This window comes from Pongo abelii, chromosome 12 (assembly GCF_028885655.2).
Source record: "Pongo abelii isolate AG06213 chromosome 12, NHGRI_mPonAbe1-v2.0_pri, whole genome shotgun sequence".
NCBI lineage: Eukaryota > Metazoa > Chordata > Mammalia > Primates > Hominidae > Pongo > Pongo abelii.
Genome location: NC_071997.2, coordinates 127,732,590 through 127,746,479, shown reverse-complemented (window position 1 = coordinate 127,746,479; position 13,890 = coordinate 127,732,590). Strand labels below are relative to the sequence as shown.

Genomic DNA, 13,890 nt, shown 5'->3' with positions numbered 1-13,890 from the left:
CTTTGAAAAATATACTGATTTAATTAACACATAAAAATTATATGCGGGCATACTTTGCTGTGTTGCAACTTGCTTTATTGCTCCTCACAGACTGTGTACTTTTTACAAATTGAAATTCTGTGACAATCCTGCATCTGGCAAGTTTATTGACACCATTTTTCCAACAGCGTGTGCTCACTTTTTGTCTCTGTGTCTTGTAATATTTCGAACTTTTTTATTACTGTTAAATCTGTTATAGTGACCTATGATCAGTGGTCTTTCGTATTACTATTATAACTGTTTTGGGTCATCATGAACCATGCCCACATAAAACAGAAAACTTAATTCATAAACGTGTGTGTTCGGACTGTTGTATTCACTGACTGTTCTCCAGCTGATATGATTTGGCTCTGTGTCCCCACCCAAATCTCATGTTGAGTTGTAATCCCCGGTGTTGGAGGTGGGACCTGGTGGGAGGTGATTGGATCGTGGGGGCGGATTTTCACCTTGATATTCTTATAATAGTGAGTGAGTTCTCAGGAGATCTGATTGTTTAAAAGTATGTAGCACTTCCCTCTTCACGTTCTCTCCTGCTCTACCATGTGAAGACATGCCAGCTTCCTGTTTGCCTTCCACCATGATTGTAAGTTGCTTGAGGCCTCCCCAGCCATGCTTCTTGTACAGCCTGCAGAACCATAAGCCATTAAAACCCTTTTCTTTCTAAATTACCCAGTCTCAGGTATTTCTTTATAGCAGTGTGAGAATAGACAAATACACCATCTCTCTCCCTTTCCTCAGGCCTCCCTATCCCCGAAGCACAACAATATTAAAATCAGGCCAATTAATAACCATACAATGGACTCTGAGTGTAGAAATGAAAGGAAGAGTTGCATGCCTCTTGCTTTAAATCAAAAGCTAGAAATGGGTAAGTTTGTTGAGGAAGGCATGTAGAAAGCTGATATGTGATGAAAGCTAGGTCTCTTGTACCAAATAGCCCAGTTGCAAATGCAAAGGAAAAGTTTTTGAAGGAAATTTAAAGTGTTATTTCAGTAAACACACAAAAGATACAAAAGCAAAGCAGTCTTATTGGTGACATGGAGAAGTGTAATAGTCTGGATAGAAAATCAAAGCAGCCACCTCATTCCCTTAAGCATGGCCCTAACTCTCTACAATTCTGTGAAGACTGAGAGACATAAAGCTGCAGAAAAAAAGTTTGAAGCTAGCAGAGGTTTGTTTATGAGATTTAAGGAAAGAAGTCATCTCTATAAAATAAACATGCAAGGTGAAGCAGCAAATGCTGATGGAGAAGCTGCAGCAAGTTATCCAGAAGATCTGCCTAAGACCATCGATGAATGTGGCTACAGTATACAACAGATTTTCAATGTAGATGAAACGGCCTTCTATTAAAATAAGATGCAATATAGGAATTCATAGCTAGAGAGGAGAAGCAAATGTCTGGCTTCAAAGCTTCAAATAGCAGGCTTGCTCTCTTATTATTGGCTAATGCAGGCTAGTGACTTCAAGTTGAAGCCAGTGCTCATTTATCATTCTGAAATTCCTAGAACCCTGAAGAATTATGCTAAATCTGATCTTCCTGTTCTCTAAAAGTGGAGCAACAAAGACTAGATAATAACACATCTGTTTACAGCATGGTTTACTGAATATTTTAAGCCCACTTTTGGGATCTAATGCTCAGAAAAAAATCTTTTTGAAATATTACTGCTCATTGGGAATGCACCTGGTCACCCAAGAGTTCTGATGGAGATGTGTAAGGAGATCTTTTCACACCTGCTAACACAACTTCCATGACGCAGCCCGTGAGTCAGGGAGAAATTCCAACTTTCAAGTCTTATTATAAAAGAAATCCCTTTTGTAAGACTGTAGCTGCCATAGATTAGTGATCCCTCTGATGGATCTTGGCAGAGATAACTGAAAACCTTCTTGAATGGATTCAATATTCTAGAGGCCATTAAAAAGATTTATGATTCATATGGGAGGAAGTCAAGATATTAACATTAACAGGAGTTTGGAAGAAGTTGATTCCAACCATTATGGATGACTTTGAGGAGTTCAAGACTTCAGTGGAGGAGGGAGCTACAGATTTGGTAGCTAGAGAATTAGAATTAGAAGTAGAGTCTAAAGATGTGACTGAATTGCTGCAATCTCATAATAAAATGTGAATGGATAAGGACATATTTCTTATGGATGAGCAAACAAAGTAGTTTCTTGAGATGAAACCTACTTCTGGTGAAGATGCTGTGAATATCATTGAAATGACAACAAAGGATTTAAAATATTACATACGCTTTGCTGATAAAGCAGGGTTTAAGAGGTCCAACTCAAATTTTGAAAGAAGTTCTACTGTGGTAAAATGTTGTCAAACAGCATTGTGCCCAACAGATAAATCCTTCATAAAAGGAAGAGCCAATTGATGCAGCAAACTTCATTGTTGTCTTATTTTTAGAAATTCTCACAGCCATTTCAAACTTCAGCCGCCACCACCATGAATCAGTCAGCAACCATCAACATCAAAACAAGACTCTCTACCAGCAACTTGATTATGACTCACTGAAGGCTCAGAAGCCCATAGCATATTTTTAACAATAAATTATTTTCTAATTCAGATATGTACATTGTTTTTAACAACATAATGCTATCTCATTCTTAACAGAGTACAGTATAATGTAAACATAACTTTTATATGCATTGGGAAACCAAAAAAAATTGTGTGACTTTCTATATTGAGATATCTGCTTTATTGCTGTGGTCTGGAATTGAACCTACAATATCTCAACATAGAATGGCTAAATTGAGCTAATTAAAATATGCATTACCTCATATACTCACTATTTTTTGTGAGAATACTTAAAATTTACATTTATTTTCAAGAATATGATATATTGTTATTGACCCTAGTCTTTATGTTGTATAATATTGATCTCTTGAACTTATTCCTTCTGACAAACTGAGATTTTGTATCCTTTGCCAATCGGTCCCCATGGGAGCCTCTCTGTGGACAGAGTGGAGGCATCAGGGGATGGAGTGTCCTTGCAGGGGATGGAGCACCCTTGCAGGGGATGGAGCACCCTCGCAGGAGATGGAGCATTTTCACAGGAGATGGAGCACCCTCGCAGGAGATGGAGCACCCTCGCAGGGGATGGAGCATCCACACAGGAGATGGAGCACCCTCAGAGGGGATGGAGCATCCTCACAGGAGATGGAGCACCCTCACAAGGTATGGAGTACCTTCACAGGGGAAGGAGCACCTTCACAGGGGATGGAGCACCCTCACAGGGGATGGAGCACCGTTGCAGGAGATGGAGCACCGTTGCAGGAGATGGAGCATCCTCACAGTGGATGGAGCACCCTCACAGGAGACAGAGCACCCTCACAGGGGATGGAGCACCTTCACAGGAGATGGAGCACCTTCAGAGGGGATGGAGCACCCCCGCAGGAGATGGAGAACCCTCACAGGTGATGGAACACCCTCACAGCAGATGGAGCATCCTCACAGGGGATGGAGCACCCTCAGAGGAGACAGAGTACCCTCACAGGGGATGGATCACGCTTGCAGGGGATGGAGCACCCTCACAGGGGAAAGAGCACCCCCCCAGGGGATGGAGCACACTCGCAGGGGTTGAAGCACCCTCACAGGAGATGAAGGACCCTCGCAGGGCATGGAGCATACTTGCAGGGAATGGAGCACCGTCACAGGAGATGGAGCACCTTTGCAGGGCATGGAGCATACTTGCAGGGAATGGAGCACCCTCACAGGAGATGGAGGACCCTCGCAGGGCAAGGAATACCCTCGCAGAGGATGGAGCACCCTCACAGGGAAGAACCCAGAGTCCAGATGTGAGTAAGCCAAAGACCAGATGATAAGTAGGTGAGGATCCAGGGGTAAGCAGAGACAACCGGAGAAGGGAGGCATGTGGATTCCTCAAATCCTCGAGTGTGTTCATGAAGAACAAGAGACAACCCTCTCGTAGAAAAATCAAAGGCCGGGGTTGCCTGAGCAACACACCCACATCTGCCCGCTGAGGCCTGGCCACCCCATTCGCAGACAACATCCTGTTACTTGCTTCTCTTCATACGACGAACCCCATTATTTGTGAAAACTTGAGTATGTCTTTGTATTTCCAAGCTAAGCCAGACAATGTAATCCAGATTTCTCAGTCAAAATCATCATAAAAAGTAAAGTCCACGAATGGGGAAATTATAAGTCTTCTGTCTCATCCAGTATCTAGAATGGTCTTAAAAGAAAACAGCCATTATAATGTGACTAAAGTAAATGCACCTATATAATACCTTGCTTCTGGACAGAAGAGATGATCACAAATAACACATTTCTACGGGGAAGTGCATTGCTAATTTTGAGGAATGGCAATAGAGCTAGTAATGGTGAAATGAGGCAGACGGCAGAGAGGTGGTTAAAACCACAGCATGTGGGATTTGGAACTGACCCTGGTTAGACACTGGTATATATTTTAAAGAAATAATACAGAAATAAATAGGGAGATGTATGCCCAATGATGCACACCCTAATGTTATAAATACAGTCTCCACACTGGAAATGAAGAACTAAAATAGCTGTAATAATAATAGCTCACACCCGTGAGCTATGAAGTCAGTTAGATATTTTCTAAACACATTAAAGGCATGATGTATCTTGCTCTCATATCAACTCTGTGAGGTAAATAGGATCATTATTTCTATTTTATAGATTAAAAAATGAGGCAAAAAATCTTTAACTAGTTACTTGAATTCCACAGTTGTATTAACCAGGTTTCTTCAGAAAAAAAGAATAGATGATAGATAGAGAGATAGACGATAGATAAATAGATAATGTATACGTGTGTTTGTGTGTATAGAGAGAAAAGAGATGGACAAAGAGAAAGGCAGAGACAGAGAGACAGTGAGACACAGACAGAAAGATTTGTTTTAAGAAATTGGCTCACGTGATTGTGGGTGCTGGCAAGTCCAAAATCAGCAGAGCAGACCCGCAGACTGGAGACCCCAAGGCAGTATCCCCTCTTGGGCAGACAGTATTTTTCTCCTAAGGCCTTTAACTCATTGGCTGAGGCTCACTGACATTAAGGAGGGCCATCTGCTTTACTCAGAGTCTACTCATTGAAAATATTAACTGCATCTAAGACATACCTTCGCATCAACATTTAGTCTGGAATTTTACCAAACAACTGGACACCATAGTCTAGCCAAGTTGACACATAATAAATTTAACCATTGCAACAGCAAGGAAGTGTTGGCTTCAGAATACAGGTCAGCAGACTGCAGAGGCTGTGAGCTGTTACCACATGGCCCTGACTCCCAGAGCATGCATTAGCAGGGCACCTTGCTAAATGTAGCTGATCCCAAGTAAGCAATACTTTGCCTGCTCACAGAATTATGCATAATATTTAACTACATGAAAAAAACCTTAAGAAAAATGTTAAATAAAAATACTGGGCATGAAATTAATTTTTAAAATCTTAAATTATTAAGATATCTATAATTTATAAAAATTCTAGGCTAGGTGTGGTGACTCAGGTCTGTAATCCTAGTACTTTGGAAGGCCGAGGTAGGCAGATCACTTGAGTCCAGGAGTTCAAGACAGCCTGGGTAATGTAGTGAAAACCTGTCTCTACAGAAAATATAAAAATTAGCTGGGCATGGTGGCATGCACCTGTAGTTTCAGCTACTCGTGAGGCTGAGATGGAAAGATAGCTTGAGTCTGAGACATCAAGGCTGCAGTGATCCAAGATCATGTCACTGCATTCCAGCCTGGGCACCAGAGCAAGACCTCATCTCAAAAACAAAACAACCATATACATATATATATATATATATATACATATATATATACACACACACACACGTATACACATATATACATATATACATATATACATATATACACATGTATACACATATACATATATACACACTTATATACATATATACACACTTATATACATATATATAATTTCTAGAAGAAACTACTTAATGTATAGATTGAGTGTCTCTTATCCAAAATGCTTGGGAGCAGATATGCTGTTCAGATTTTTTCAGATTCATGAATATTTGCATCATTCCAGTTAAGCATCCCAAATCTGAACATCTAAAATCTGAAATACTTCAATGAGCAGCAACTCCTTTAAGTGTCATATTTAGGCTCAAAAAGTGTTGGGTTTTAGAGCATTTCAGATTTTGGCTTTTCAGCTTTGGGATGCTCAATTTGTGCTAACAGTGACCAGATAGAAATAAAATGTTGAGATCATAGATTTTGCTTTTATTTTCCCAATTTTATGTGCAAGTATTTTTATGTGTCCCAATTTTATGTGCAAGTATATGACTTGCTTTATCAAACTAGATGACTAGTTTGACTTCCATTATCAAACTAGATGCATACATGAGTTTTACATGCATAGACACACCTAGACGTACATTCACACACAAAGACTACTTTTTCTTGTTATTTGTGGTTTTAGACTTTGATTTTGAGGTCGGACGAGGTGGCTCAGGCCTGTAATCCCAGCACTTTGGGAGGTTGAGGCAGGTGCATCACTTGAGGTCAGGAGTTCAAGACAAGCCTGACCAACATAGTGAAACCCTGTCTCTACTAAAAATACAAAAATTAGCCGAGTGTGGTGGCACATGCCTGCAATTCCAGCTACTTGGGAGGCTGAGGCAAGAGAATCACTTGAACCCGGGAGACAGAGGTTGTAGTGAGCCGAGATCTCATTACTGCATTCCAGCCTGGGCAACAAGAGCAAAAGCTATCTCAGAAAAAAAAAAAAAAAAACAAACTTTTACTTTGATGTAATTTCAAACTTACAGGAAAGGTACAAGAATAGAACAAGGAATCCTAAACATCCTTTATGTATATTCACCAATGTTTGATATTTGTTTTCATTAGTTTACATCTCTTTCTATCTCATTATATATATCTATATATCTATACACACATAAACACATATACACACATACAGATGCATATACATATATATATGTATATACACACACATAGCTACACGTTATGTATGTTGTATTTCTGAATCATTTGAGGGTAACTTTAAGTCATTCTCACCCTGTGTCTCTAATTCCCTCTGATAATGCAGTATGTATTTTCTAACAAGGATTTGCCTCCTGATCCACAACCACAAACTTTTTCATAAAAACCAGGAACTTAATATTAATGCAATAATAGGACACAATCCGTAGTCTGTCTTTAAATGTTATCAATTTTCCCAGCACTGTGCATCTTGTTCCTGGTCCGGGGTTCACTGGCTCTTCTTCCTTATTTCCTCCTTAATCTAGAGCCCCTCCTGGCAGAGACATTTTCAGGTAAACACAGCAGCACATGTGCATCATGAGGCCCCCTTCCAAGGGATGACCCGCAGAAATAATACCTGTGTCCTGATGATGCTGCTTTGTATTTTTAAATTTCTGGAATTTTTCTCTGAAATTTTCAGTTGCAGTCATCTTATTAGCTACGTATGATGACCCTTTATCATTGCTTTTAAAATCCAGCCCCATGTTCTTCAGCTGGCTGTCGTCATAAACCTTTTCAGCAGAATTTGTTGGATGACTGTCACTATTTCCAGAAATTACGACCACACTTAATGGTGAAAATAATTTTAATATGTGACCTCCTAAAAAAGCAAAAATCATGCATTCTAATTAGATGTAGAGAAGAAGAGAAAACTATTCCCCAAATCAGACCAGAGATACCTTCGTAGGAGAAAATTCCGGAGGTGAGTCCTTCCCATAATGAGCTATGACCCCTGCAACTCTATTTTTAACAGTCTCATATGAATCTCTATAGAATAGATTACAGAAAATGTAACAACCAAATTATAGAAACTTTAGAATTATCAGAAAAATAATCTACGATGAATTCTTGTAATTTCAAATAATACTCAAAGTGCTGCTAACTTTATCTAAAACTTGCTAGTAATCCATAAATTACACTTCTTTTTTTCTTAACTTTTAGAGATTATTTTCCTGTCTTTATTTTCTTTTGCTTTATCTTCTTATTTATTGTCAACTAATGTTCTCTTGTGTGAAGTGTTATGATGCTTTGTAAGATAACAAAATGATTTTGGACCAAAGTATCTTATAGATAAATTATTAAATTAATGACATTACAAGAGACAACTCTGTTTTTGTGGTTGACTCACTGAATGCACTCAATATTTCTTGAATATTCACATCTGTACCGGGTACTCTTGGCTGGTTGCAGGCATTGTTCTGAAGGACTTTCCTGGCACACACTATCTAGAAGTTGTCCCATGATATGAGGCTTTTCTAAATAACTGAACACATCTACAGCCTATTATACAAATAAATTTTATGATGTTGGAGTAACAGTTTCCTGTGACTTTACCAGGAAATACTTGCTCCTATATTCTTTGTGTACTGTGTAGGTTAGAATCCTACTAATTTTCCAGACACAGAAAAAATAATTTAAGCCATATGTTCGACAAATGTTTTCCGGACTCATAATCCTTGACCCGAGTCTACGTTTTATTGCTTCTGCAAACTGTCCAGGGGATATGACAGGTGATGGCAAAACGTGAAAAATAGGACGAGTCCTTGGCGAATCCAAGAGCAAATCCGAGGAGGTAAAGAAACACAAGTGCTAGGCATGGCACAGCTGCCATTTGTTTTCCCTATCAAGTTAGTGGTTCCGGAAGTCATTTCAAAACAATAAACCTTTTGGCATGTTGCAAATAAATTCGCTTTTATCTACCACGTGTCATTCATGGTCTACTATTCCTTTCAGTGACAGTACATCATCTTTTCTAGATTGAATCAATCCAGCATGATCTAAAACGTGTTCTTTCTTCTTCATGCTTATCTGTTATTCTGATGAGGGCAACAAAAGGCCCAGTGTTTCAGCCAGCAGAGAGCAATGCTTACAGTGTGGAGGGAGAAAGAACTGCCCCTCTTCCTCTTTCTCCTCCTCTTCTTTTTATCCTTTGTCTCTTCCTTACTTCAGCTCTCACTTCCTCTCTCTCTGTTTGTCTTTTCTCTATTATTGTAGATAGATCCAGCACATGCCAAGTGCTTATTTGATATTTTTTATCATAAATTCCAAGCAAGGTCAATTGAAATGATTTTGAGAGGTTTTTTTCAACAATGTTCAGTTGTTTGGTGTAAGAAGATAATTAAGTGGGCTCCACATTGGACGGTGAATACAATAATCAAAGAAATGAGTAAGGAAGTTAAAAATGGTTTCACAGGAGTGGTTTATGTCCAAACCATGAGCTCTCAACTTGGGGCAGGAAGACAATGCAAATGTAAAGATGGCAAGAAGTGAGAGAATGAGTGGTTTGGAGATTGATGAATAGCTGGAGAAACCCAGGTGGAAGAGTAGGAAATGAGACTGAGTATGCAGGATTCTTCTCTTTTTTAATTTGTTTTTTAAGTTCAGGAGTACCTGTGCAGGTTTGTTCCATAGGTAAACTTGTGCCATGATGGTTTGCTGAACAGGTTATCTCATCACCTAGGTAGTAAGCCTAGTGTCCATTAGCTGTTCTTCTTGGTGTTCCACCTCCTCCCCTCTCCAATCTCCAACAGGCCCCAGTATGTATTATCCCCCACCATGTGTCTATGTATTCTCATCGACAATGCAGGATTCTTCAAGTGAACATTTAGAAATGGCCCAGCTACTGGTCACTCTCAACTCTACTGAAAGTGGGTGGCTGAGGTTGAATAGAGGTTGAGTATGAGAAGACCAAGAACAACAGAAGCTCTGGTGTTGAGTGATTCATCATATAAGTACCGAAGTCACCAAGTGAATTTGATTTAGTCTATGTCCTATATGGTTGCAGAGTTTGTCCATTACATAAAGCTGCCAGGACTTCCTAGCTTATCAAGTGCTACACTTGCTTCCTACCCACAGGAAGAAGCTCCATCTTCTAAACCTCCTGACCATAGAGGTAAGTGTTCTTATTTGCACAGAGTTGATATATGGGTTAGTATATTTTCTTTGTCTGATCATGTTTAAGTTGTATACACTTGTCCTTTGCACAGATGTTCAAAAGAACATTATGTGCAAAATCAGAAAGATGCCTAAATTAATGCATGCCCTTCCAGTCATAAAGTTGTGTATCTCACATTAGCAAACCAAATTCATGATTGCAATGCTGTTTTTAGTCTGTTGTATTTAGATATACCCTGCCATTTTTAAATCATTTTTTGAAAGATTTTATTTTTAGAGCAGTTTCAGGCTCATAGCAAAATTGATCAGGTAGTGCAGAGAGTTTCCATATGCTCTGATATAGTTTGGCTGTGCCCCTACCCAAATCTCATCTTGAACTGTAGCTCCCACAGTTCCCACATCCCATGGGTGGGACCTGTTTGGGAGCTGATTGAATCATGGGGGTGGATCTTTCCCATGCTCTTCTCGTGATAGTGAATATGTCTCATGAGATCTGATGGTTTTATAAAGGGGAGTTTCCCTGCGCACACTCTCTCTTGCTGATGCTAAGACGTCCCTTGCTCTTCTGCCATGATTGTGAGGCCTCCCCAGCCATGTGAAACTGTGAGTCAATTAAAGCTTTTTTCCTTTATAAATAACCCAGTCTCAGGTATGTCTTTATTAGCAGAGTGAGAACAGACTAATAAATGCTCCCTAAACACTCAAAACCTAAACAAACTCTCCCCCACTATCAATCCTGCATTAGAGTGATACGTTTGTTACAATGGCTAAGCCAATATTGATATCTTATTATTCACTAAAGTCCATAGTTTACATTAGAGTTCATTCTTGGTATTGTAAATCATATGGGTTTTGGAAATATATAATGTCATGTATCCATCAGTATAGTATTATGCAGAATAGTTTCACTGCCCTAAAAATCCTCTATGTTCTACCTACTCATTACTGCTTAGCTAATTATATTATGGCATAAAATAAAGAAAATAGCAAATGTTTATTGAGAGATCAAAAAAATGTCTTACATTCAAAGTGCAGAGTACTTTCACAATGGGACCTCATTTTCTTTGTGGCAGACATGGAGCCATGCCACCATGCCTCTCAGATCTCCCATCAAAAATGCACCTTCCCAGATGTCTGCTCCATCAGGCTTGGCCTCAGCTGACAAGAGCATCCTCACCCAATAGCATGCAGTTCTCGGGGGCCACTCGCATCCAATGACTGGTCGCAGAGTTTCATAATGGTCCAAACTATTCGGGACAACTGTGATAAGTAACTTCCACTCCAGAAACTCCATGTAAGGTTAGCTAATGTTTTGTCTTGTTCAAAGGGACATCTAACTTATCTCTCTGCTCAATTTGCCTCCTCTCTCCAGTGATCACCTCCAATAAAAATCCAAAACACTAATATCCCCCTCAGAGTCGGTTTCTAGGTCCAACTTGTGATGTCTCTCAAGGCAGAAAAAATTGTGTCTTACTTTTCAGAACTAGTACAAGAATAAAACATGTTTCAGAAGATTCAAATCAAAGATCAAGGTACCTGCATTAGTGGAAGCAGGTATCTGAGCTTCTTAAAATATCTTCTAAGGAAGCCTACCTAGAGATCTTAGAGGTGAAGAGAAATCACCAACAGGCTGATCTTGAAATCTCTCTTGCTTCTGCAGTAATTAATAGAGCTTGAGAATTCTGCAGAAGGTGAAAGAGAAAGGAAAAGGAGCAATGAAGGAGGGTAACGATGTTGCATATGGCCACACTGAGCCCCAAACACTGAAAAGCTGATCTGCACTCATCTCTCTTGTGTGTCCCATAACTTTGGCATTCTTGAGTTTTCAAAACATTCCATGAGAAGAAACAGCAACACATTCAATATCTGAATTCTTGCTGTTTATTAGTTATTTCTCTTTCAGCGGCAGGGTCTCACTCTGTCACCCAGGCTGGAGTGCAGTGGCACGATCATAGCTCATTGCAGCCTGGAACTCCTGGATTTCAACGATCTTCCAGCCTTAGCCTTCCAAGTAGCAGGGATTATAAGTATGAGCCACCACGCATCAGGAATTGAATTATTGCTATTTCTAAGACTGATAACTAATCCAAAAAAAAAAGGTTGTTTTCTAGATTAAAAGTATGTGTCCCAGGACTTTGGAATACAATGATTTATAACTGTCTGGTACTTACCAGAAATAGACATTGAATATACAGTTAGTGAGGAAAAGCAAATCAGCCAGCATGGTACATCCTGTGGTTTTCTGCCATATGACTTACCAAAGGTGATCATGCCGGGACCACAAATCCAAGGGGACTTTCTGTGCGGGTACCACAGGCAACTGTTGAGTTTTAGGGAGTACTTCAGGACCCAGGTAATTCACAGCAACTCCTGCTTTAATTATCATGGTTAAAAGGCTACTCCTGAGATTTAAGGATGCATAGATTCCAGAAGAGAATCATTAGGCTAGCACTGTTTCAGTGAAATAAGTAATACAGATCCATGAATTGTCACATAAGTAGTAAATACGTAAAGTCAAGAGCCATTTATATGCTCACAAAACTTTATAGTCTGCAAAACAGTTGCAATGATAATAGTTTAAGCCTAGGTGAGAGCAAAACCCCATAAAAATAGACCACATAGACTGGCCTGTTAGCTGGGCATGTGCGCAAATAAATGACTTAAATCACACCAAGATATTCAACCTGAAAATCCAAATTCCAGAACTACCAGGCTTTGACAGGTTAGAGTATTTTCAATATTCCAGCATTCCCTATTGAAAAATGCAAGTATTCCTCAATGACTCAAGACCCTAAGTCACTATATTCCCTTGTATGGATAGCGTGACACTGTGGAATATACTGAAGCCATGCACATGTGTGTGTACACAAACACAGAGCAATTCGGTAAATAAGACAGAAAGAAAATGCCCCAGAATTGGGAAAAATCCAACACCCATTGAGCAGTGTTGCCAGGAATCTAGGTCAGGAAGACTTGGCATTGCGAACTTGGAATCTACATCAGGAACATGATCAGATAAAGGTTGGTACTCGAGACGCAAAAAGATACAAGTGGATAGAAGCAGAAGAGCAAAGGGGAATCCAGGCACAGGCACAAACAACATGTGGAATGGCTCATGATTACAGCAAGGATTTTTACTTTCTTGGATGTTGCAAATATGTTGGTAAATCTATAAAGAATGACTAGCAAAAGTTGCAAATTGTTCCCATGGGCTCATCTCAACCAAGGGATGAGCAGTGAATGCTAATAGTGTGCTAGTCCAGCAAGCCTGCTCCTAATGCCCTTAGTGCCCCTGTTACAAAAAGGAACACAGCAAAGATGAATGTAATTCTGGTCCATGGTTAATGGGCAAGAGCTCTTATCATTTTCCTAGTACTAGGTGTTTATCATTTTTATGTTTCAGTAAATATTAAAGAAAAAGAGCACAACTTCAAGTATATATAAACTATATTTATACTATATACACACTATGTATATAGAGATAGTATGTACATACATACACGTTTATATAGATAGTGTATATATATATACATCTATATACTATATACACATGTACATTCTGGCCTTACAAGTTATGCACTTCCAGCCCCGTTCCCACTCTACCCCACGGAGTTCTTTGCCAATGTGTTCTAAGGAGCAGTGCCTGTATGCTTATTTTGCTTTGAATGTATATGTGGGAGGGGGATCAGATGCTAGAGTGACATCTAGGTTAACCTAAGATGGCCAAGGCGTGGTCTGTTTTCCATATATACATACACCATTCGTTTGTGGTTTTCTCTCAATGTCCAATACTAGTTAGAAGCATCCTAAGGGTGATGATGACAAGCATAGAAGATGAGACATTCCCTCTGGGCATTCTTTTGCAGATTTTAACGTGTCATTTGCCCTCCCCTTTGCAGTGGGGGTATATTATGTGAGGGATCTATAGTGGCATGTTTCATAAGAGATGAGTCTGTAAGCTTCTC

The 13,890-nt window shown here is 39.5% G+C and overlaps 1 long non-coding RNA gene across 19 annotated transcripts in view; it reads right to left on the bottom strand.

The window, feature by feature from the left end:
- Window positions 1-13,890, bottom strand: part of LOC129057771 (uncharacterized) — a 78,675-nt gene that overhangs the window by 44,879 nt on the left and 19,906 nt on the right. Inside the window, exon 3 of one of the 19 annotated variants that reach the window (XR_010136376.1) lies at window positions 3,226-4,232. The exons of the other annotated variants lie outside the window; for them this stretch is intronic. This is a non-coding gene — a long non-coding RNA (uncharacterized LOC129057771). The remainder of the gene's footprint in view (window positions 1-3,225; window positions 4,233-13,890) is intronic. 19 annotated transcript variants of the gene reach the window in all.